We start from the raw sequence: 26,289 nt of genomic DNA on the forward strand, positions 1-26,289 counted from the left end.
TAATGAATATGGTGCTCGCCCTGCTGCTTCTTGCCGCGCCAGGAAGCTTGATGACAGTTCCCCAGCAGCACCAATTCCTGGTCCTTCCAGGCCAAGTGAGAAAGGGTAGAACATTACACAGAATTAAGACATGACAAAGTATCCTGTTAGGGACAGCTAGCCTCCAAAAACCGAATCAAATATTAGACAAGTTAATAGGCATGTTATTATTCTATGCCTGGTGCTTCCCACATGGCCAGCTACAGCCATCTATGCCCCAGTACAAACTCATATCGCAGAACAGGCTCATGTGCCAAGGAGTAGCCTGCTACTTCCATTGTATTCAAATGTACATAATCATATGCCAGTGTTAGCCTCAAATGTACAGGTATTAACTGATCCCTTGTACCAGGTGCGGCTTCAAATGCCTAGCAAGTCCCATCATAGGCCATCTATAGCCATTACATAACCAGGCACCAATTAATATGTTTGTCTCTATTTTATTTGTATTTATTAAGGAACAGGGTATCATTACATACAAAAATGACTTACAACATAAGCAATAACAGAGAGACGAGGCAGTTCTTGGGTACGGTGTCCTTACAAAGGAGCATTGTTTGATTAAGTAACATATACCAGCTAACAAAAGGGTGAGATTTGGCACATATACCAGCGTCAGGGACTGCAGAACATAGCAATGTATCTTAATATTGTATAGCCTGAGGCCAGTATTTAAACACTAACAAATTACTTAGGGGTTATTTTCATCTGAAAAACGAATAACACGCCGGGTGACAAGGTCAACTAGCATGTAAGTGGCAAAGGTTCCCTCTGTGCAATTTTAATAATGTTAACAATGTAGTTACAAAAAAAGAAGAGGAAAACTAAATCCAAATCACTGTTACTTTTCAAATGATTTTAGGGGTAGTGTGGGGAGAATCAAAGGCACATGAAGACTGTCTAAATTCAAAGTGATTATTGCCAGAATAGTGCCTTTCCCTGCTTCATTTGAATCACATTTCTTCTATTGCTAAGAATCAGGTGCACCTGTGGGATGCAGGTAGTCACCTGTGTACCTGAGAGATAGCACTCAACACATTGGCCCTCATTACGACCCTGGCGGAAAGGGGTTTACGCCGGCGTAAACCATGGCGCCCCTTTCCGCCTGAGTACGAGTTCCCTTAGCGCCATGGTGATTTTAACGCCTGCTTTTAGCAGGCGTTAAAATCCATGGCGCTAAGGGACCTTGTTGTTAATTACGCCACCGTAATTTACGGTGGCGTAATTAACGCCTTCCCCACTCCCATTATACCCTATGGGGCAAAAATGGGAATGGGGAAGGGTAAATGGGGATTGGGGACTTACCGCCCCGCCAAGGTCGGAATGGGGTGGTAAGTCCGCCAACCACCATGGCGGAGTTGGCAGCTTAGCGCCATGGACCATGGTGCAAATAGCACCATGGTTCTCCGCCAAGGTCGTAATGAGGGCCATTGTATGATTAGTGCCAGAAACTAAACTGTTTGCATGAACAATTTTGGGCCTTGAGTATATTGCGCCAAAAGACTAGGTTTGAATAATTTTATATTGACAGCAAGAAATGCTGAAAGATCCAAGGTGAAAGCACTCTCTGTACTCATGGAGAACTCTTACTGGCACAATGGAAAATGGCATGAGTTAAGGAAATCTTCATTTTGAAGTGACATTTCCATGCTGTACTTCACAAATGAAGTCAACATGATGAGTCTTCTTTTGTGGTTGGGAGCAGGCGTGGGGGAGTATGTGTAGCCAGCTAGGAAATTATATTTTCTGAATAAGACATGGCTTATTTTTTTTTCCCTCTGGCATTAAGACCCAGGGCAAAGACAACATGATGATCATTCTTACATGGCGGATGGGTAAGGGGATTTAGGGGGTCATTGGAGATGGTGTGTTTTTACTGAGGCATGGCAGTGATGAACATTGGGGGTACCCCACTGAAGGGGCACCTGTAAGCCAGGCCACGGGAGTGAAGTAGGTTTCCAGGAGGTAGCAGTGTCTTCGGATGCTCCATCCCTGTCAGCGGAGCTCTCAATTTTCGGCATGGGTGAACACCTTTGGGCAAGGTGCTGAGCAGAGTGCTTGCTCAACCCCCCATAAAACGATGCTCAGATCACACCATCCCCAGCATTCTTTTGTTTTGTTTTGTTACGAAGGATCCTGCATGTGACTTTACGCACAAGGGGATCTTTCTTTTCTTTTCTCTTTTCTTTAGGTTCCTTTTTCCCCACATTGGGTTAAAGTACTCCTCAGTTGGACTTAAAGACATTGGCCCTCATTAGGACCCTGGCGGAGAGGGGTTTACGCCAGCGTAATGCATGGCGTACCTCTCCGCCAGACTACGACATTCCGTAGCGCCATGGAGATTTCTACGCCTGCTTTTTGCAGGCGGAAAAATCCATGGCGCTACGGGACTTGTTGTTAATTACGCCACCGTAATTTACGGTGGCGTGATTAACGCCTTCCCCACTCCCATTATACTCTATGGGGCAAAAATGGGAATGGGGAAGGGTAAATGGGGATTGGGGACTTACCGCCCCGCCAACCTCGGAATGGGGCGGTAAGTCCGCCAACCCCCATGGCGGTATTGGCAGCTCTGCGCCATGGTCCATGGTGCAAATTGCACCATGGACCTCCGCCAGGGTCGTAATGAGGGCCATTGTGCCAAATACCCAAATACTTCTTCCTCTTCTGTAAAGGACCTAATATACAGAGAAGACCCTCTGTTATAAGCCATCTGGATAGACCTCTAACTGACATACACAATACTGATCCCTCACAATCAGAGACTTACATTAGTCCTCAGTGTTTAGGTTATATGCCTATCCATGGCTGCAAATAGTCAGAACCCAGGATTAGGTCCCAGGGAAATGCAAGCCACAATTTTCCCAGGGAGAGACCACCCCTTAGTACGAATTACCTAGACAATTATCTTCCTCCAACACCTAGGTTCCAGGATAATAGATCCCCACACCATGGTGAGAGGAGACAAAGCAACACATATAACAACTGTTATCAGAGTTATCAATTCTACTCCCATAGCAAAAATAGTTAGCCTTCCGGGGAAGAACAGAGATTAGACTGAAGAACACCCTGCAGTGTGGAGAGTGGTGAAAAATTATCACAACTTGAACGACAGGTTAAAGTCATTTGACAGAGCATTGGTCAAATCATGAGCTCCCAATAGGGTAATCCTCATTCTAATGCTTACAGAAGCCTTGGCCTGAATTAATCAACAGGTCAGGGCGGAAATTGTTCTAGTTAAAAATACACAACGAGAAGAGGAAAGGGGGAAGCAACATAAAACACATAGCAAGCCTTAGAGGAAGGTTCTATTACCATCTGCGAAAACACTCATGAATTTGCTAAATAATTGGCAAAGGCCAATGGTGAACCCTCTTTATTCCTGGAAACCAAATCAGCGAGAAAGTGAGGATAAAGATGTAATGATGGCATTTGAAAAAGAAGAGCACCCCCTTAGCATAGAACTCAGAGTCTGTTCTTTCCCAGATGTAATGCCTCTCCAAAAGAGGATCTGCAATAAAACAAGAATGACAAGGAATCTGACAATAAAGAGAGACAGTAACAGAGGAGCCCCTAGACACGAGACCCAAGAGGAACCACAGACAAACGGGAAGAACAAAACAAAATAATGTCAACATAAATACCAGAACAAAAGGATTGTCCTTCTTCTCCAGGTTTTTCTAGGTATTCCAATCCATGCAGCAGCAGTGACCTGAAACCCACAGAAGGATTGTGGGGTGAAGGGACATTCCCTGTGCTGGTGATGATTTCCATGTGTATTTCCGTTCCTACAGAATTCTTGACAAACCCATATGAACTTGATCCTGAGGAGAATGCCCTTCGGGGGCGGCCCAAGTTCAAGCTCATGAAATTCCAAATATCAACCAAATGTAATCCGAATTATTCACAAGCTCACACTTACGCTGTAAGTTGGAGATGAAAGATGAAAGATGGCAGGGTCTAAGGCAACCTTGATTTCTCGAGAAGTATTTGAGAACATCGCTGTATTACTCTACACCCTCCTTGGGTAGCTACATAATGCTGATGTAAAGGGGATTCCAGTAGATGGACTAACGGAAGTAAAAATGAAAATAGGGTGACATAGCTTCACCCACCAGTGATAGCCATGCTCCTCAGAGCACACCTGTTTTATTGGCAAACAATCTACTTTGGAGGCTTTGACCTCAGATAGATCACGTGAACCAAGTCCTCTGACCCAAACTCACTCTCCAATCAATTTATTTTTTAAAGTGCCAACTATTTTAGTTTGAATGGGACATGTCCATTGATTGGAAACATCCTTTCTGAGTGAAATTCATTTTCAGAACACTCAGGTCCCATATATCACTAACAAGATGATTTGGAATGACTCCCACAGAACCTTTGAGAATAAATCTTCCTCCAAATAATGAGTGATTCTCCACTTTGGAGGAAATTCTATCCATGGCAGACCTCCAGTGAGGATCAGGTCAACCGATGGATAACTCAGGAGACAAAATCAGCAGTTTAACTGCACTACAAAGGAAAGGAGAACTCATATGCTTTCCTATTGAACTCACTGAAACTAAGGAATCAGTTATCTCCAGAGTTCATTTAACTCAAGAAAGAAGCTTCATTAGTGAAAGATTGCATCGGAAATTACAGAAGGATCAGAAAATTCCCACATTTATCTGACAGATGATAAGTGGGAATCTAGGCTTGATGCGATGGATTTGAAACAAATGATTACCAGTAGGTGTATGCTGGAGTATAAAATTGGAAACAAAAAGGTAAATCTTAATTGCTGGGTCATAAGAGATGCCACCTCTGATTTGTATATCGGTAATAACATACTACATTAATTTCCAATTAATTTTAATCTTATTAATAACATAATCTGGTCCAAGCATCGGGAGAAATCGATAAACTTAAAATCTAGAAAAGGCATTGATGTCCACTCATTTGTTGCCTTATGCTGCCGGAGTAAAAATGAAAGAAGAAATGACTATTGTGAGAAACCTGAAGGTGTCTTCCTAACTAGTCCCCGGGGTTCTCTCATTTAGGTGGCCAGGACACGGCTATCACTATTGGATCCAGTTCCTGGGGGTGGACCAATGCAGGAGGATCACCTGGATCAGGGGTCCTCAGGGATTGGAGTGGGAACACCAATGGGTGAGAGGCGGTATTCCCCTTATGATTGCCCTTCTTCCATATTATACTACCTAGGATACTCAAACTCTCTATCCCCCGCCCCATTTTCCGACATGAACACTATCGCACATCACAAAAGTCAATGGACAAACACCAAAGCTGTTTACCTGACATGTCCCAACGCAAGGGTCTGGCAAAATCAGGCAACTGACCAGAATCACACACACCTGACAGACCTTTCCCTTCACCACAGGGATAAAAGGTGGAGTACGAGAGCACAATACGAGCAAGGCAGACTGATGTGAGAGCTAACTCAACACAGCAACTAAAGAGGAGGAGAAAGAGAGGGTGACAAGGAGAGAAACGACCTTGCCCTTTCTGACCAATGCCTGTGAGACATCCGCAGAAGGAATCGTAAGACCACGAACAATAGCCAGCATGTGGTGCAGCAGATGTCAATGGTACACGTGGCCCTCCGCCGCTGATAACCAAGCCGGGGAGAGATACTTGTCTGCATGATACCAACCTTGACTCCAGAGAAGAGAAAAGTCAAGCAGTTAATCACATCCAGTGAGTCTAGTGGAAAGCTGATAAGAAACCGAACTGTGTAGAACAAAAGTAGCAAACGGCTAATTGAACTGTATAAGTACAAAGAACTGTTGATACCAAGAGAGGTAAAACCAGCAACAGAGGAGTCAGGCACCATGTGGGTGCTCACTCAGGAATCTGTGGACGATTACCCAATTGTAGATACTACCACAACCAGAAGGCCTTAGGAAAGGCGAGAAAGGGGTCAAAGTGGTCATACGGGGGTCTAGTAAAATCCTCTGTACAGTCAGACGTCTTTGACCGACAGAAGATTGTGAAGCTAAGGGAAGTAAATCCTGCATTGTAAGAGTTGATCAAGGAAATATGCTATTGACAAAGTTGTCAAGAGTGAACCTAAAGGAGGGATGCCGATAAACAGGGGGACGAAGTATAAAGTCCTGATATAAAGTGTGTTGACAAGAGTGAACCCGGCAGAGGGATGTCCACAGTGAACTGTTTGAAAAGACATTAAGAATCGTGAACATAACAGAGAAGATTGTATGAAATCTTTTGAAATACAAGCCACTGAGAACCCGGCAGAGAGAGGCTAATATTCAAGAGGGGTCTAAGCCCGGAAGAGGGGGATCCAGGGGTGCAGAATCAGCAACCAAAGACTATCAGAACTGAACTTTTGTTTTGTTATTTGGAAGACATCAGGCTTTGGAAGTAAGATACTGAGCCACCGAAGGTCCTGGTCCTGGTAACCTATACAGTTTAATAAACACCCTTGAACTGTGATCATTTGTGTCTGTCTTTACTGTTGCCATCATGAGTTCCTTACACTATTCCAGGACATACTAAACAATGCACCTTGATAATAAAGACTAGAAAGGGCAAGACCTGACTAATGAAGAAGCTTTTAGTAATTTAAATAATATTCTTCAGTAGTAGGGTCTGTCTCTACAACCAACTCCAGTAGTAGATCTCAAAGATAACACCATCCAAGTATTAGTTGATAATAATGATTCCCAAAGCTTCATTTTATCCCCAGATCCCGCCATTGGAATGGTTGTTGATTCCAGAAACTTTCCCATGGATTTAGCCAATCTCATCATTGGTCCCATACCAGATGATTTTTATAAAAAAATACTGATGGTAGCAGGCCAGAAACTCTCTATACCCGACAAGGGGGAACTTTATGGTGTACTCCCTGTGCCCTTATGGAGTGAAGGAGATTAGATGTGATATGCTGGAAGAGGAGGTAGTATTCAACTTGTAACTACTGTGGCGGGTTGAAAGATGGAGACAAATACATTAAGGACATTCTGAATATGCTTTAAAGAAATTATAAAAATAACGCCCATCTTTCCCTCTCCTCCATCCAAACTAACTGTATCTGACCCTACCACTATATATAACTAAATTAAATAGGCCCAGAGAATGTCTATCTTCCCCAGGTATTTCCTTCTCTTCTGATAGTTCCTTTATATATATATGTTTGGTTTATATATTTATTAACGTAATCTTCTTGGATAATCTCTTTGATCAACTCTCAGTAGCTCTTGCTAAATACTCTGAGGTTTCGGGCTTTCTGTCACACTATACTTAGAATATCTCTCCTTCAGATATGTGCTCACACTCTTGTCTAAACCGGCAAACTCTTCCCAGTCTATAAATTCAGGCTTTCCTAATTTAGGTTTGTCTTTATTACTTCTTAAACTTTCTTTGTCATGGATTCTTTTTCTGAGGTTGTCTCCTCTTAATTATAATTCACGTGACAATCTCATTTCCTGTCTCTCATTACGTGACTCTATGTGGGACTTTCTCCAGTCTTCAACTCTGAAGGAATATGGTATCTTTCCTTCTTCCCAGGGCTCTTGTTTCCAGTCTCTGTTTGTTCCCAATTCAGTATGGTAGGACCCCTCTTTTTTAGGTTGTTCATGTCTCTGTTCAATTATCTTTCAAGTGACAACTCATCATCAGTACTGGGACGAGTTTATCTGTTCACAGAATACAAGTCTTCCTCAACCGGGTCATTCGTTACTTGCTTTCTCAGGTTTTCACCATTTCAATTATTCAGTCTTAGGCTTAATGTCTCACCTATAGGACTGAGATGAGTTTCTTCATGCATATAATGCATATGCATATAATGATGCCCTGGAGGCCTACCCACATCTCCCTGTTCACCTGGTATGCTCTGTATTCAGGGAAAGATTGCAGGATTCGGCACTGGCTGGCGTCCTGTTCTCGGCTTCTCATTGGGTTACTGCTGTACATGGGCACTGTCGATAGGGAGCTGTTCATGCTTCCTGCATGGGTGGTCTAAGCATCGTTGTTCAGGCGTTGTGCCCACCAGGCTGCAGATTTGGTCATGCCATCACAGGGGACGTGGTTCCTCTCTACCCCTTTCACAACCATTTCTTTGCTGTTTTATATGCTGGGCTTCCAGCATTCCACACTGGCATACTTCGTTCCCTTGAAAGTTGCAGGCTCCACGACCTGTCTCCAGCAGGGACGATGATGCCAGAGGGCTTCCCATGCATACTATACTCTCCTTCTCTGCTCATCCCAGTTAAATGCACGTCCCTCCTTAAAAAGGCATCTTCTTTTCCATATTGGTTTCCCATAGCATTGCCTTCAGCCAAATGTAAAGATGCCACATTGTTCCTTTTAGCAGACAGTCCCATATGTGCGGCTGCGGTAGGTGGTCTGGGGAGTTTCGCAATATCACTTGTCCCGAAAAGGGGGGGAGTCTCTCCAAGTGAGGTTCCACTTGCCTCAACCCTAGGGAGAGTGTCTTGCAGAGTAGGCTCACCTCCCTAGCCTCAAAGGGAGAGGATCTCCCTTTGGGAGAGTTGACAAATACCTGTGATTCATCACACGACCTAGACTTCAAGGAACCGACCATCTAGATATACACCCCAAACAAGGACCCCATCAACCCAACTAGATGATACTTTAGACATTGCTGCAACAGAAATATTTCCAGGATTCCTTCAGATGGTTGAAGAAGATATCAGTATGGCTGATGCCTGTGAGGTAGAAGAGCAAAGCAAAAGTTATAATGGGTACTTTTAGATTTTCAGATTTATTTTTTACGTTTATTCCTATGATTGTGGACATGTGTCCCTTGATAATACAACCATACCTATGACACTAAATGGCACCAGTATTTGTTAGCCAATACCAGTTAACTGTAGCATCTATGCAATCGCTCACAGAGAGTAACATAATCTTGGAATCCCATGGGAATAGACAACCAATCCACATTACCTTTAATAAGCCAGTACTAAGAGTATTGAAACCCAATGGACAGTGAAGACTCTGTGCAGACCTAAGGGAATTAAATAAGAGGGTTACCATGTCATGGTGGCCTTTTCCTTATATTGATTAGACCCTTGCACAGATCCAGGGTTCTAACATATATACTGACCTTGTGTTTACTAATGGGTATTGAACTGTCTTGTTACTCTGTGAACACCAATATAAACATGCCTTTACAATTTGAGGGCAACAAATTGCATTGGCCAGAACTCCCTTGGGTATATTAGCAGAGGAAAAGATAGCAATATATTCCTAAATGTAGCCATCCTGACCTTGTAGAAAAAGAATATTTGATGTGTTGATTTAAAATAAAGCTGTTGAGGCACACCTGGAGGAAATCTCCCACATGTTGACACAACTGGGAAATACAGGTGCCTGGTTATCCCTGCAGAAAGCACAATGGTGCTGAACCGAAGTGAATTGTGCAGGACGTGAAATCACATCCAAGGGCCGTATTCCTAAGAAATAGAAGGTGAAGACTCTATTGAAATTGAAGAACCCCATAAATCTAAACGCATTACGAAGTCTCTTAGGATTGACTAACTAAAGTCATAAATTCAAAGAGAATTATGCACAGACCAATCAACCTTACAGGCAGGGGTCAAGTGGGATTGGGGGCTTCAAGCAGATTTCGTGAGATTACTGAAAAGACGTCTATCACAGTATCCGTGATTGGCTTATCCCATTAAAAAATAAGGAATTATGCCTAGGAACAGGATTTTCTGACACCTGTATAATTGCCTTCTTATATCAAACACATGAAAAGTTTAATAAAGTAATCCCTTCTGCGGGCAAACTTTATCAGCATTTGAGATCATATTTAATGATTATGAGAAATCACCCCTGTTAATGGTATGTACATTAAAAAAACAGTGTCCGTTGATACATGGGGACCATGTTATAATAATTAATTATTTTGCATTTATATAGCACTACGAACCCTCAGGCATCTGAGCGCTGCTTATTATTACCCACAGTGTGTAATGCTCTTTTATCGACCTCAGAAGGATGAAAGGCTGAGTTTGGCCCTGGGCTGCTGTCCAAGCGACCTCTCTACTCGCTGTGCTATCTGACCGGCTTATAGTTGAGACCTCTCACCAACCTCTACAATATTTGCAGAGTGACCAGATATGAACTGGGAATTGTATTTATTGGACATTTGTATGGAGCCTGTACCCAGTGTTATCATAACACTAGGATTACTTCCTTGATTCTCTCTATGCAGGGCTATCTTGTAGAAATCGTAAACGGTCAAAATAAAAAAGAGTCTGATATCGCAAGCATTAGCCATTCTGCATGTCTGTGTCCAAGACAACTGTGTGGAGGATGTAGAACTTAAAACAACCAATAACATGGTGGCATATATAGCTTCTCTGCATAAGGTACATGATGAGAACACCTGCTAGCAATGCCCATAGTTTATGTGTATGGATTTTCGTACCATATTAAAGAAAATTACAAGAAGTAATTAGTAGTTGGCATTGGGCATGCTTGAGTGAATGGTATCCATGAACCCACAGCCAGTTAAATTGGCCCAGGAGTAGATAGGTGGCAGAACGGATGGCCAGCTATAATGCTGTACTTACTGCCGCAAATCACCAACTCCAGGAACTAATAATCATAAACAATTTAGACTATTTTTTTAATGGATTTGTTCTGCACTTAGTAAACTGGAAAGCCAGAGACAACCCTAAAACACAAGATGTTAATCCAAACAATAGAGGATTTAGTGACATCAAACAAACATGGCCCTATTTTGGAAGAAAACAAAGGGTCACTCAAAAGTTGAAGATCTGTGTAAAACAGGAAACACTTTTGCTGATCAATTATCCAAAATCTGAGCATTCCAAGGTCAATAAATTGATATGGAACATCTCCTTGGAGAAATATATATATAACAGTAATCACAATCTCTAGCTGAAACCAAGCTCTCTACTCTGCAATGGTCTAGAGGTTATCCAGATCAAGACCTAATTACAACACAGACAGAGACCTAATAACTGGGAAATTCTATAAATGTTTCAGAGATCCTAAAAATGGTCCCTTAACTGAACACAACTGCCAGGGAAAGGAAAATCTTCAAGTCTCAATACAATTTGAGAAAGTGTTCAAAATTCAAGATGGACTTCTGGTCAGGAACCCCCAATCTGGTTATGACCTCAATCCAAACCATAAAGTTTAATCATGCCCATAATTTAGCAACTACCGGTCATCAGGGTTTTCAAAAGACAATGGATATCCTACATGCTTGGTGGACGCACATTGGTCAAGACCTACATGTATATTTAAAAGGGTGTCTAGGGTGTGCTCAGCTTGAACTTTATCAAAGAGAGAAATGCCATTACCATGGTCTGATCTGCATATCAACTTAATTGCTCAAGTGACTCATTCTGCATGGGGAAACAAATATCAGTGGTCCCTTACTTGTTTCTTTATAAAACTGATAGAATGCCTACCCGTCCTGAATTGCAAGATGGAGACTGCAGCAATAATACTGATCAATCGTATCTTTTTTTAATTTCAGACTCCCTCAAAAGATTGAATCAGATTAGGGTAGTAATTTCAGTGAAGTAATGATGAAGATGTGGGAAATTTTAGGTGTCAAAAGAAACTTACATATCACCTACCACGTGACATCCAGCGGGGTTATGGAGCAATATAATAAAACTGTACTGGGCATTTTAAAGAAATGTGTGGTAGATTCTAAAACAATGTGGGACTTACAATTACATCTGGTCCTGAGGTCTAACCCTGCTTCTGTGGCTCAATGTCCTCATTTGAACTTATACCTAGTAGAAAAATGGTCTTGCCTTAACATCTGTTTTATCAAACACAGGTACACACATTAATCAAGGCCTCTACTACTCATGAATATGTGCAGACTCTGCAGAAGCATTTCTAACATGCTTTTCCGTATGCACAGAGGAATTTGGAGAAGGCTGCAGTTAGTATGACGACTTAATATGTTCTTTGAACAACCAAAAATGAATATGAGGTAGGTGATCTAGTGTACCTCTATACTTTTCAAAGTAACCAATCTACAGAGGACACATACCTTCTCACCTGGCAAGGGGATTTTGAGATCACAGACAAGATCTCACTTGTTGCATATAAAATGAAAATGACAAAAGGTGAAAAGGAAGAGGTACACACAGTCTTGTGAACCAGCTGAAGACTTGTCCACCCCGAAAGGCCCTTCATCGTATTGAGGAATCAGTTCCTCCCACTGAATATAAAGGAAAGTGTGCAAAATGGTGAGTACAGATGTTTGGATGAAAGGATGACTGCTTGGGTAATATTAAACTAAAAACGTTAGTAATGTTTGTAGATACATAGATTTGAGTTGGAGATAGGAAGCATAAGGAATATGTAAAATCTTAATTCTATTATTTTGTTATACTAAACCACACTTTTTTGACCCCTCTATAATAACTCATCCAAATTCCTTCCAGACTCTGAGACGAAAGTAGGAAAAGGAAGAGGGTAAACAGAGAAAAGGGTGAAAACTCCTCATCCCAACAAGAGAAGAGGTGGGGATCTGAGTATCCTTGCATGAAGAAATAGAGGATGAATCGACATCACAGTGTTGACATTCGAAGATGACAGTCAAGACCATGTGCAGAGACAATGTAGAAAAATCAACTTGTATTGCTGACAATAAATGCAGAGAAAAATATATGTTATTCGCTGTGGGAACAGCCCCTGCTCCTCAATCTTTCCCCTAGAGACTTTACTCCAGAGGGAGGGATATGTGGGGAGAATCAAAGGAAAATGAAGACTTCCTGAATGGAAATTGAGAGGTGGTCGAATAATGCCTTTTCCTGCTTCGCTTGGAACACATTTCTTCCACTGCTACAAATCAAATGCACCTCTGGGGTGCAGGTAGTCATCTGTGGACCTGAGAGACAGCACTTGACAAATGGTATGGAAGGTGCCACAATCTAGCCATCTCTTGAACAAAATTTGTACATGAGTATATTTTGTCCTAAATCTGTGTTTAAACAACTATGAATGGACAGCAGGAAATGATGAACATTTCCAAGGTAAAAACTCTTGTTGTAGTCATGGAGAAATGTGCCTTACGCTATGTAAAATCGCATGTGTTACAAAAATCATCATTTTGAAGTGATGTTTCCATACTGTACCTGTATAATGAAGCCATAATAAACCATTATTGTGTTCAAAATGTGTCTAATGTAACAGTACATTACATTTTCATTTTATTGGCAGTGTCTAAGTTGTCATTTGATTTTATTCACATTATGTTGAGCACAAAAAGAATGAAGCTATTGAAATATTGATTGATGGGAATGGCTTACATGTTGTCATTATAATAGAATTGAATAGGACTCTCAGGCATACAGAAGCATAAGAAGCTCTGAGTTGTCTTGGGACAATGCTGGATAGTTTTCCAGTGAAATGACTGACAAAGTAATTTCTTTTGTATCTCACCACACAGGTTCCCCCGTAGGGGAGGTTCAGTCTCCCACGAGATTTCCATTGATCATCAGGAATGCATAACCTATGTTGGCCTTCAATCATGAAAAAACCAATAGATTCTCAGGATAAAAGCCTCGGAGAACAGAGTTTTCAAGTTAATGATCAGCCACCACATTTGCAATAAATAAATGCACACAAAAATGCCAACAGAAATTAAATTCATGATGTTCACCTAGATTAAGATCTGAAGTGATCAGAGAGTCAGCGCTCTGGTTGGACTTCAAAGAATACATTAATGGGCTAAGAGTGTTCACCTTTCAACTCTCCCTTCCACTAGGTAGATCATGTGGCTGTTCTAATGAATGAGAATAAAAGTGACCTGTCATAGGACTCAAATCAATCATTGGCTGAAAGGCCTGCTAGCATCATGCGTTTCCTTGCCCCAGGAGCGAAACTAAGGATTGGAATCCATAGGAAATCAAGCACCATTTAAAATTGGCATGACACTTACATTGAAAAAATATTTGTTAAGATACCTCTGAAACCATAACAGTTATAAATAAGTCAAACAGTGTGTTGTAACCATGCAACTCCTCTTTATCATATCAATCTAAAATAAAATGTCCTGCAATGTCTAGTAAGTGATAAAATGATTAATATTCATAAAATGATTAACAAATATGATATATATGTATGTTGCATGCCCAATCATGCATATATGATGAAAGGGTACAGCAATCAATATCTTATTAATGTAGCGGTTGTTACAGTGAATTATGGAATAAAATCAATATTTCATTCAAGAGAATTAGGAGCACATTGGGTCCCTACCATTTTCTGGTCACAGATATATAAATTATAATCATCCAATGAAGATTGAAGATGTGTATTCAATAGGATTGTCTGCCTATGAGGCAGGCCAATGGAAACATTAGGCCAATCACATAGTGCAACATAATCATAACATAACATGCTTACTCTGGGAAAAATCTGCAAGAAAGAAAACCACATTTCCCTGTTGGATAAGAGCTGAATATGGATATCATTTGCAAATGACCAGGCCTTGACCTTGAGGGATCCTGAACCAACTTAACTTGAGAAAGCGGGCAAAGAGACCAAGATGGACCTGCTGACTGAGAACTCCTCAGAAACAATGAGGGTTTCTACTGGCTCCACACCATTTAAATACCAATTCAAAGTAAATATTACATTTTGCTCCAAATGAGATATTAGCTCTCTAGCCACCATTTGTATTTCTTGTTAAATCTTGTTAAGTCCCAGAAAGGGGAACATATGATGCCAAAATAGGCTGCTTAAATGGGAAATATAAGGCATTATCACTACATTTAAAATCAATCCAATTGCCATCCAAGACAAAATAAATGTTTGAGCGGTGTGCTCAGTCGGACACAGATAGCATTTTATACAGTCTGTGTGCAAGTCTATATAGAGCATAATCTCATTAAATTGTATCAAAGGTTTTTTTCTCAGAAATAGTTCACATTAAGCTGTGATAATGGGCCTCATTACGAGGTGGGCGGTAAGGGATTACTGGCACCGGAAAGGACACCGTTGCTGGTAATCCCTTACCACCCTATTCCGAGGTCCCTTAGCGGGTCTCTTCCTCAATGCCTGGTTTTACCACACGTTATGGAAGGGACCCGTTAAGGGACTTCAGAGCTAATAACGGGCGCGCTATTAGCGGGCCCATTATTAGCTCCATCCCCATTCCCATTCGAGCCCTATGGGGCCCTATGGGGGCTCGAATGGGAATGGGGAATGGTTCCCGGAATGGGGACTTACCGGGTCCTCCAAGGTCGGAATGACCCGGTAAGTCCCTATTCCGGGAACACGGACATGGAATGCGGTAAGGGGGTAGCCATTGCGCTAAAAAATCTATTTTACAAGGAATGGGAAAAAAAGAGCAATTTTGTCATTTCCACTCCCATAAAATGTATGAGAATGTAAATCACATATACCCCTCATTTTTTAAAAGGTGTGTGTCACTCTATTAGTGAGGTGAGGGGAAAGGCACACTTACACCTGTTTAATAAAATGATCAAACCATTCCCCAGGTTGGATAGGTGAGTTGAACTAGTCTCTACATTCTTAATTGATAACCTTGCTTCCCTAACGCAAACCTGCAAGATTTACGTGCAATGCATAATAGCATCTATTCAATTACATGCACAGGCTAGAAACCCACAAACCCACACTTACACTAAGGGGAACAAACAATGATTCCATACATGTATGGTGGTATTGGCGAAAGCCAACTTCTTTTTATTAATTGTAAATGTAACTTTATATGTCATTTGGAAATGTTTTTGATGTAAAGAATAAAAGCACACTCACTGATAAGTGCCACAATTATGACTAGAATGCCTATTGTTATTCAGAATTAAACATATTGAGATTTGATAATGTAAATGTATGTTTGTGCGTGAGAAATAGTGAGATTCAGGCAGGTTATTTAAAAAATTTTATGGACTTGTTGCCTGTGAATGTGCAATATTGTGGTGATGTTCCCTACATAAAGCTTTGGGATCACCTTTAATCTATTATTTGGAGAAATGTGAGTTTTGATCAAATCACCTGTTTCTTGCTCGGAGTTGTGGGACTGCATACTAGGCAGGCATTGGATCAGAGGTGCCTGCTTAGTATAGAAGGCAGACATTAACTAAAATATATCTTACAATATTTGCAATGGATTCCTTGGGAATCCATTTCATTACTGCAGTATTAAAATATGTGCTGGTCATAATGCAGCCACATTTCTCAGGTGGAGCGGGAAAAGTGGGCAGTTAATTCCCCCTGAAAAACTGTACAAAATCCTGCAGATCAGTAAACATATAAATGAAAGTGTACCAACACGTTTACTGCCTTTTACAACCAATTTTACTGATCTGCATGACTTGGAATATAACCCCCAGAGAGGTATCCTGAGGGCAGAATGCAGTAGAGGTGTGTCGGGTGGTTAGGTAGTATAGGAGGGTGGAATGGTTTTGGGGCTCCATCCCTCGCAATCAGGTAGAGTTTGAGCCATATTTTGAAGAGTTTCAGTGAAGAGATGTCTGTGATGGCCTGAGGTAGAGCATTCCAGTGGAGTGAGGCAAGAAGAATAAAGAAGTGAAAGCAAGAGGAGGCACAGAGGGTAGTTGTGAAGACGTAAGGAGCAGAGAGTTCGAGGGAGCAAGTACAGTGAAAGAAAGTCAGCAAGGTAGTGGAGGACAAGACCATAGATAGATTTATAGACCAGTAGCAGTAAACAGTGCAATTTTGCAAGGAGAAACATTAAGCATGGTTGCGATAGGTAGATGTGGACGAGGATCAGAGAAGGTTGTAAATTGTGTGTGCCACAAAGTTGAGGATCTTGTTGAGGGGTTCAAAAGAGTAGTGAGGGAGACCGAGAAGTAGGCTCAGACAGTAAACCAATTTGCTGAGTATATGATATTTTGCCCTCCATCGATTGGTCATGGGCAAAAGTGACTGCATACCAAAACCTGCATATCCAACATCACAGAGGCCGAGCCCACCTCACGTTGCACAAGATGAAAAGAGAATCATGGTAATATGGTAGAAGTGCAGGTGAGTGGCTCCAAAATGGGTGTAAGGGGTAAAAAAACATGAAATCTGCATTTCCTGCTCATAGGGCCACTTCAAATCAGCCATAAAAATATGTAGCCTTCGATGGGTGGGTATTTGGCATAGAACCTTTTGCGTGGAAAGAAGTGATTTTCCTAATGTTTAAGAAGTTGAGTCTGGCTGTGGTGGCAGCGGCCATGATGAACTGGAAGAAGTTCACATCACTGTCAAAGAGAGTACACTGTCGCAGGCAGTGCTTCAAGAGAGTTGAGAAATTGAGGGGGGGCTGCAACGAGAGGGTGTGGCCTGAATTATGGGTGGGGCCTGAAGTGTCCCCAGCACGGGACAATAAAAAGGAAAAGTTGTAGGGTTTCTTTTTTTTGTTGTTGTCCCGTGCTGGGGATTTACCCGAGCCCTCTGGTGACAAGCCAGTGTCGAATTGCACTGTGCTGTTTCATTGGTACTCGATTTATTTTGTTTCATTCAATAGACTGTGTCAAGCAGTCTATTGAATGAAACCATTGAATTGCAGCACCTAAAAAATACCACAATGCAATGTGACACTAGCTTATAAGTGGCAGCGCTTGGGTACGAATCCCTAGCATAGGACAATAGAAACATGTACTGCTTGTATTGTTCCGTGCTGGGGATTCCAACCCGAGCCCTGCCACTGACAAACCAGTGTTGCAATGCATTGTGCTATTTCATAGGTTCACCATGTCTTTTGTTTAATACAATAGACTGCTTGAGACATTGCTCAAGGAGTCTATGAATGAAACAAACGAAATCCACCACCTACATAATAGCACAGCACAATGTGACACTGGCTAGTCACCATCAGTGTGCAGGTTCAAATGCTATGCATGGAAAGAAAACAAAAAGTGGTTGTTGGGCATGTCCAGCATAGTGTGAGCACTGGCAGAGCGCTGTCTCGACTGAGCTTTTGGGAGACGGCTGAGGCTCAGCCACAGCTAGCCCTGGCCAACTAAATGCCCTGGGTGCAGGCCATGAATTAGGGCCAGGCAGTCATGGGGTAAAGAGATGGGTGAGGGGACAGTGGGTTTGACATTGGAGGCAAGGGAGAAAGGGGACTTCCGTCTTTGAGGAGTTGAGCATGAGGCAGCATAGAGCCATTTAGGGGTGGATGGAGGTTAGTCAGTTGATCATGCATTTAGAGATGTGGGCCTAGGACTGCTAATTGAGGAAATCCAGCTGGGAGAGGTTTCAGGGAGTGGTGCTGGAGTCCATGAGATGGAGGAGGAGTGGTCAGAGAGATAGGAGCGCACCCAGTCCTTAAAGCGAAGGGGGGAAAGACCTTAAAGGACGGAGTCATAATCCACAGTATTCAATGCAGCGGAAAGGTCTAGAAGGATGAGAATGGGTGATTGGAGAGAGTGGTTGGCAGTGGTAAGAGAAATGGTGACATGGATGAGAGCAGTCTCAGTGTTGGGGTGCGGGGGGCTGAACTGGAATCCAGATTGGACAGGGTCAGTTATTGAGTGTACCGCTGGGCCAGTCCACCCTCTTCCTCTCAGAATGGACTGTCCTGGCATCTTCTCTTCTGTCCTCTGCCTCCCAACTCCTCCGACTGGGGGATCTAAACATCCATCTTGACTCTCCTGACTCTTCAGGAGCTTTCCGCAACCTATGCGACTCGCTCTCTCTCTCCATTCTACCCTCTGGTCCCACACATACCGCCGACCAAACCTTGGATGCTCTCATCTCCACACACACATCCCTCTCTCTATCCCTCTCATTACCTCACTCTCATGGACTGATCACTCTCTTCTCTCCTCTCACTTAAAGATTTCTTCTCTTTTAGCACTGGCACACATTCCACCGCCTCCCACCTACACGGTCTTCTGACCCATGAAAAAAGTGTCAGTGGCTGCCTTTGCCTCTGCCTACTCCTCTCCTCCCCCCTCTTGTGGCTGACTCCCACCCTGACACAGCCCTCTCTAGCTTACACCTTTCCATCTCCCAAACTCTCAAAATCCTTGCCCCTGTCATGAGGGTCTGACTGAAGCCTCCCAAAAGTGCAACTCTTGGTACGACTGATCTTGCTGACCTTACACGCAAGTGCACAGCAGTGGAAAGGAAATGGTGATCTTCAGGTGCACCTTCTGACAAGCTAGCCTGTCACCTCCTGCAAAGGCGATATAGACCCTGCATCCGGCAGAAGAAAAAGGTCCATATTCAAGCCTGCATCTCCGTGGCATCCAACAACACAGTCAAACGTTTCAAAGTCTTTAAGGAGCTGGCCAACCCTACTAAAACCTCATCCTCTATTTCACCCACCCAGGCCCTTTGCGGGCCCTTGCTGCACACTTCACATCCAAAACACAGGACATCCTGTCCTCTCTCTCCTTTGCACCCACTCATGCACCATCATCTCCTTGGCCCCCCTCGGCGGCGCCCACCATGGCCACCCTTGTTCTCACCTCCCTCTCCCCTGTCACACCTGACGAGGTTTCTAAACAAGTCTGGTCTATGAAAGCCTCTTCCAAACAGGTGGAGCCTTGCCCCTCAAAAACCGTCAAGGACAACATGGACTCTATAGCTCCTGCCTTAGCAGACCTCTGCAACCTCTAATTCACCACTGGAGGTTTCCCCACTCCCTCAAGCACTCTCTTGTGCACTCTCTGCTAAACATAACCTCTGCCGACCCTTCTATTCTGGATAACTATCTCCCAATCCCCATCACTCCATCCTTGGCAAACCCCTGGAGGAGTTGGCTATCTCGGAGCTTACCATCCACACCAAATCTGTCGGTTGTCTCCATGACCATCAGTCTGGCTTTAGGGCATCCAGAGGCACGGAAACTGCTCTTCTGGACACCCATGAAGACCTGCTCTCAAACCTTGACTTTAACTCTCCCTCTGTCCTCATTCTCCTTGACCTCTCCTCTGCTTTTGATACAGTAAACCACAACATCCTGATCACCCATCACTGTGAATCCCTGGGCATCACAGATCAGACCCTGGCGTGGCTTGCATCCTTTCTCTCTGACCATCCTTTCCAGGTGAACTTGGGTCCTTTCGCTCTGCTATCACTCTCTCTACTTGTGGCGTCCCCCATGGAGTCTAATCTATCCACCCGGTTTTTCAATGTCTATATGGCCTCTTTAGCCCATATGATCTCTGCATTCACCTCCGAATGTCAGTGTTATGCGGATGACACAAAGCTCTCTTTCAGGCTACCTTCAGCCTATTCCTCCTCCTCGCTCATTCCTGACTGTCTGATTGCAATTCAGTCCAGGTGTGCTGCAAACGATATCTGCCTTAATGCCAGAAAGGCAGTGATCATCCTCAATGGGACCCCTGCACCCACTTTTCCACTCTCACTCTGGCCAGACTCCCTTGGACCTGCGCCCCCACCCACCAGTGAGGCAAACAATCTGGGGGTCATCTTCGACTCTACTCTCCATCTCTTTTCACATATCGGACAGGTCTAAAATGTCTCACTTCCAGCTGCACCTCCTCAGAGGTATTCTACCTTTTCTCACCTTCCCCCAGAGGCTCACTGTCTCCAGAGCCCTAGGACTCTCCAGACTGTACTACTGCAACAGTCTCTTTCTCAATGTTCCTACTTCTACTCTCCGACCTCTTCAACTTATCCAGAACAGAACCGTGAGACTTATCCTCGGTCTCAAGCCCAGGGACTGCATCTCTCTGGCGCTGAAATCACTCCACTGTCTCCCTGTGGCTGCAAGGATTAAGTTCATGTCCCTCTGCATAGTCCACAAGGCTTTCTGAGGCCGGGGCCTTTACTATCTACAGTGTTCTCTTTCCAAATTCTCTCCCTCCAGAGCCCTACGCTCGGCCTCCTCCTACACTCTGTGGGTGAGCTGTTTCTCCAAACAGAGATTTGGGGGTAGATCCTTATCCTCTGCAGGTGCCTCCCTCTGGATCAGCCTACCTACCTCTCACCCTTTTGAGCCGGACCTCCTTAAGTTCCACAAACACTTCTCTCCCTCTCCCCGGCTAACCTCCTTTTCTTTGCTTCTTTCCCTCCTTCCTTCTCTGCCCCAATCTGCACAGCTAGCTGACTGGTCACCTGGTGCACCCCCAGAGCCCCAAAGGTCCCAGGCTCCCCCGCCAGTCCTGCACTTGGCTGTGAGCCTCTGCACTCTGCTTGGCACTACTGAATCATGCTCCATGAGAGGAGCAATCACTCTGCTCTTAACCCAGGCCCCTGATGGACTGGGCGCATTTATCCACCTTCCCATCCCACGCACTTCCTGTTCTGCAAACTTGCACGACCTTGACCTTGAATGTCCTAGGCCTTGCAAGTCTGCCTGTCTGGTCCTCCCTCTGTCTCCCCTCGCTAGCTTGATCATGCATGTTATTCTCATGTATAGGCGCATTGGATCACCAACTACCAAGCAGTCTGAAAATTCACCAGACCAGTATTGTATTTTATTGATCTGTATGCTCCTCCCACTCTCCCGGCCCCCTTTTTTTCATCCTTTTTTGTCAAGCACTTACTTGTAGCTCTGCCTCTGGCCTAGTATGCTAGCTATTGTTGTTAGATCATTCGTAATCTTTAAGGCCTACGAATGACAACAGTATTCCCTTGTTCCCTTCCCGAATTGAAGCACGTCACCTTTGTGTAAGCACTTTACAAATAAACAATTACAATGACCTATTCAAATGTGTACTAAGTGGCTGGAGACCACCACTCATGGATGTTAGAATGATACGAAAAGGAGTGGGATAGGTCTTTAGATTAATGGGTCAGCACTTGGTTTCTTTAGGAGAGGTATGCCCATTGTGTAACAGGATTAGAACACACCACTTGAGAGAGAGGTTGAATAAGGAAGGGAGGTCAGAGAAGGGTGATAGGTGCAGGTTCCTTAACAATAAGTGGTGCACAGGGGTTACTGGAGTGCAGGACCGGTTGGCAGGGTGAAGGATCAGTAGACGTTCAGTGAGGGAGATTAGGGATGAGGGTAAATGAGGGGGAGGATTGATGAGATGGGGTAGACAAAGTGTCCCATGTTTTTGTGATAGTAGTGGAGAAGTAGGAGGCAAAGTCAACTTCAGACAGAAAGGAGCAAACAGAGCAGTTCTTGATAGGGGGAGAACATGGACCTGAGGGTCCTTGATAGTTTGTGAGGGTGTGAGCAGAGAGAGAAAATACGATTAGTGTAAAAGGAGGATTTGGCTGTGGCAAGAGCATTGGGCATGGTCAGTAGAGAGTCCTTGAAGATAGTAAGGAGATTGGGGAGCTGTCCTTATGCCAGCAGCATCAGCAGAAATGAATAATTGTCCTCAGTAGCTGGGTATTTGGAGAGATCCATAGTTAAGGATGCTGGTGGGAAGGGGCGCATGGTGGGGAGTTTAGTGGCCATTAAAATGGGCGGGCAGGCCAGATGTGAAGTCAGTAAAGGCAAGATCAAAGGAGTGAGCTGGCGGATGCGAGAAAACTTGGAGCGAGCTGTTGACTTAGCCTAGTGGAGGACCTTAGATTCAGGCTTCAATTTACATTTTGTGATAGATGACAGAGGGGGCGGGAAAAGTAGAGATGGTGAAGTGAAAGAGTGGCCAGGGTGGAAGACAGGAATATGAGATTGAGACATTTGTCTTGGGTCTGGGTTGCAACGTGTTGTATATTGACTAGTGACTTGTCAGACACAGTGCAGTTAATTTGGGCTTTTGGGCAAAGGCATACTGGAGAGGTCCATGTTGCCTATTACGATGCAAGGGACATCAGTTGGGAGTATTTCGTGCAAGGGATCAAGATCAGAGAAAAGAGGTGTGGGTGCCCACTGGGTAGCAGATGAGGGGGTGGTAACAGGGGTGGCAGCAAGGTGAAGGACTGAGATATGCTCGTAGAAGGAGGGGGTGAAATCAGATAGGGAAAGGGTGCCAAAGGTATGTCTTTGATAATCAGGAGACCAACATCACCAACTTTTGTGGAGGGATGAGGGGGGAGAGATAAAGTGCAAAGTCAGTCTAAAGGGATGCAGGGGCGGGGGGGTGGATTAGGCACTCCAGATACCCAGTGCAAGGACAGTAGGATGGCAGAGACAGAGGAGGTCATTTGTAGAGCCGATGAAAAGTGACAGATGTGGTAGAAGAGGTTAGAGTGAGTGCGATATGACCGAGAGGCAGTGGTCGAAGTGGGCGGGAATGGTTGGGAGCGGTGATCCCTTTACTTAAAAAAAAAAAGTTTTACAGTTCCTAGACTTTTATTTGAAAAATAAACCATTCTAAAATGGTTTCGTTTTAAACGTTTTAAAATAAAAGAGTAGGGAGACGTTTAAACGCGTACTTCAGTGCACTGCACTGAACATTCCCTTAAACAGCAGTGGCATTGGTATTGGGGTTTGGATTGCGCGCAGATGGGATTTTTTGGGGAGTAGGGCCAGTCAGCAGGGAACATAGTTCCACTACTTCTTTTTGTACACTTCCACCACTGTCGAGAGGAAAATCATGAGTGACATTTGGAAGAAGAGCAAGGGTGGGAATGGGAAGACAGGGTGAGGGGAACAGGGGGCCTTGAGGAAAGAGAGGGGGGTGGGCAGAGATGATGGGATAAGGAGCAGGAAAGAAGAGTCAAGAGTAGGAGCAGGAGTGGAGGAACATGATAGGCCGAGGCAAGGGGGCAGGTTGTGGGCGGCAGCGCATCCTAGGCCAACAACAATGTAATTTTAAGGTTGCTGGTAATGTATGCATGTGTAGGAGTTCTTTACAGTGATCACGTTATCTGCATACATGTGAACCCGGATGGAGGGGTAGATAGGGAAGGCAGTCTTGATAATCCAGTTAGAAATGTGTACGCTCACCTACAACCCTTATGCATCTGTTAAAGCTCTTATATGTCCATATACAGCTGTTATAAAGCATGTACATCCATCATATGACAGGTACAGTCTCACATGCCCATGTGCTACCAGCATATGCCCTCTGAAGAATATCACTTCCATAATTAATATGGCAATTTCTGCCTCGTGTGCACTAGCAGTACCATAGTTTTGTCAGTGAAAGTCTCACGTACACAGATACATTTATCCATTTTCAGGCACTTTGCTATATGCCGAGATCATATGCCAGGTAAAACCTCATATGCAGGGCGCTCACCTCTTTGCTAGATATATTCTAATATGTTCAGGTACTGCCGCAATGTCTCACATATAACCTCATATGCCCAGGTGCAACCATTGTACGACCAATAACTTCATATGCCCAGGTGCAACCATTGTACGACCAAGAAAATACATTTCATGACACAGCCATCAGATACTAACAAAGGTCCTGTCTACCCACGTACACGGTGACATGCCCGTTCATAGAGGTATATGTGCAGGTGCATGCTATGCCCATTTACTGCCATACATAACCTAACATATCATGTTATACCTACGTTTACCAATTCTTGATAGATGCAGTTTTCTATAACTACCTACAGTCAACAAATGATCTGCTATGGCCATCATATTCCCAGGTACTTCGCTGTGTACTTCCAAAAAATGCCTGATGCATTCATAAAATGCCTGGGTACATCAACCTCTCTCCTAAAGCCTGCCATGCACCCTCTACAGAGGTGACACATCAAAGCGCCCATAGGATTTGGTGCCAAGCAATGTCACAGGAGAATGCATGCATATATACACCATTGTCTCAGTCCTGGTTTTTCATTTAATAAACAAAGTAAATCTTTGAATTGTAGTCTTAGAAAAAACTCAGCTTGATATGATATGGTATGATATTTTATTTATATCGCGCTCATACACAAGTGTTTCAGAGCTCGACCAAGCAAACGATCCTACTAAGCCCAGTGACATTAAGAACCTGCAAGTGCATGGAAAAGGGAAAAGGGGGAAAGTGCGTGGAGGGGGGAGAAGTGGAAAGTGCGGAACAGAGGAGAGAACATAATAAATAATAAGTGCACTAAATAAATATATACAAGCTGTGAAAAAAGGTAGTGCAGCCAGCGAGTGGCAAGTGCATGATTAGCACGATAGGGTATATCTGATAAGTGCAGAAGAGAAATGGGGGACTGTATGGGTACAGATACAGATCCCAGTGCAAAGGGTAGCAAGGTGAGCAGGTAACTGGGCCAGAAGGACAGAGGGTGGCCAGGTGCACGGTGCAGAAAGTGAGGAAAGATCAGCAGGTGAGAAGAGGGGCAAAGGCAGAAGCTAAGAAGAAGATCTTGAGGGGTTTCCGGAACTGGAGAGGGTTCTTCTCAAGTTTCCAGTGGCTGGGATGCTGTTCCAAGGGAGGCCCCAGCCGAATACAGAGACCTGCCCCCACCTCGTTTCTTTGAAAGCGACTGACCATAAGGGAGTTAGAAGTAGAGAAGCTAAGGGCTCGAGAGGGGAGGTATTTACAGAGGGATAGTTTAAGGTATTTTGGACCCAGGCCCCAGAAAGCCTTGTGGACAATGCAGAGAGTTTTAAATATAATCCTTGCATCCACTGGGAGCCAATGAAGGGATTTCAGAACTGGAGAGATACGATCTGAGGGCTTGAGGCCAAGGACAATTCTCGCAGTCCTGTTCTGGATTAGTTGTAAAGGGCGGAGAGTGGAGGCGGGTATATTTAGAAAGAGGCTGTTACAGTTGTCCAACCTAGAGAGAACCAGAGCTTGGGAGACAGTGAGCTTCTAAGGGAAGGATAGGAAAGGCAGAGTGCCTCTAAGGAGGTGCAGTAAGACGTTTGACTTTTTAGAGACATCAGAGATGTGTGTGGAGAAGGAAAGTGTGGAGTCAAAGAAGACCCTGAGATTCTTAGCCTCGCAGGTAGGGGTAGGAGGGGTAGGAGGAGGGCCAAGAGAGGCCAGCTTAGATTCAAATGACTTGTAAAAGTAAAGCATGAGACTGGAATTGTGTTGTTGTGGTGACATGATGAAATGGAAGCACTGCCTACCGGTTAGTTGCATTCCTCAGCTTTTTGCCTGGGAAATTGAAATTAAAGGCTTGGGAAAAAAAGTCTCAAAATAAGGCTCCTATCCCCCAACCACTCTCCATGTTTGGACCCATATAAGTGGAGGGAGAGAGGCCTGTTGGTGAGCAGAACCTCTCCATGCTATGGGCTACGTGCTGCTGTATATATGCAGCACCCCTTGCCTTGCTCACCTCAAGCCCATCAGGCCTATTAACAGCCAACAGGTATTATGATATGCTATGCTAACATACTTTTATAATGCACCAAATAACAACCAGAGTAGTTTTATAGCGCCTAGTTTGAAGGGTCAGAAATGCAAGACAGATGCAAAGGTAAAGTTTTGTCAAGGT

At 43.8% G+C, this 26,289-nt stretch overlaps 1 protein-coding gene across 6 annotated transcripts in view; it reads right to left on the reverse strand.

The window, feature by feature from the left end:
* The window catches only part of LOC138503325 (transcription elongation factor A protein 3-like), a 305,734-nt gene that overhangs the window by 212,208 nt on the left and 67,237 nt on the right, over positions 1-26,289 (reverse strand). The gene's annotated exons all lie outside the window — the stretch shown is intronic.

This window comes from Ambystoma mexicanum, chromosome 11 (assembly GCF_040938575.1).
Source record: "Ambystoma mexicanum isolate Mex_15411 chromosome 11, UKY_AmexF1_1, whole genome shotgun sequence".
NCBI lineage: Eukaryota > Metazoa > Chordata > Amphibia > Caudata > Ambystomatidae > Ambystoma > Ambystoma mexicanum.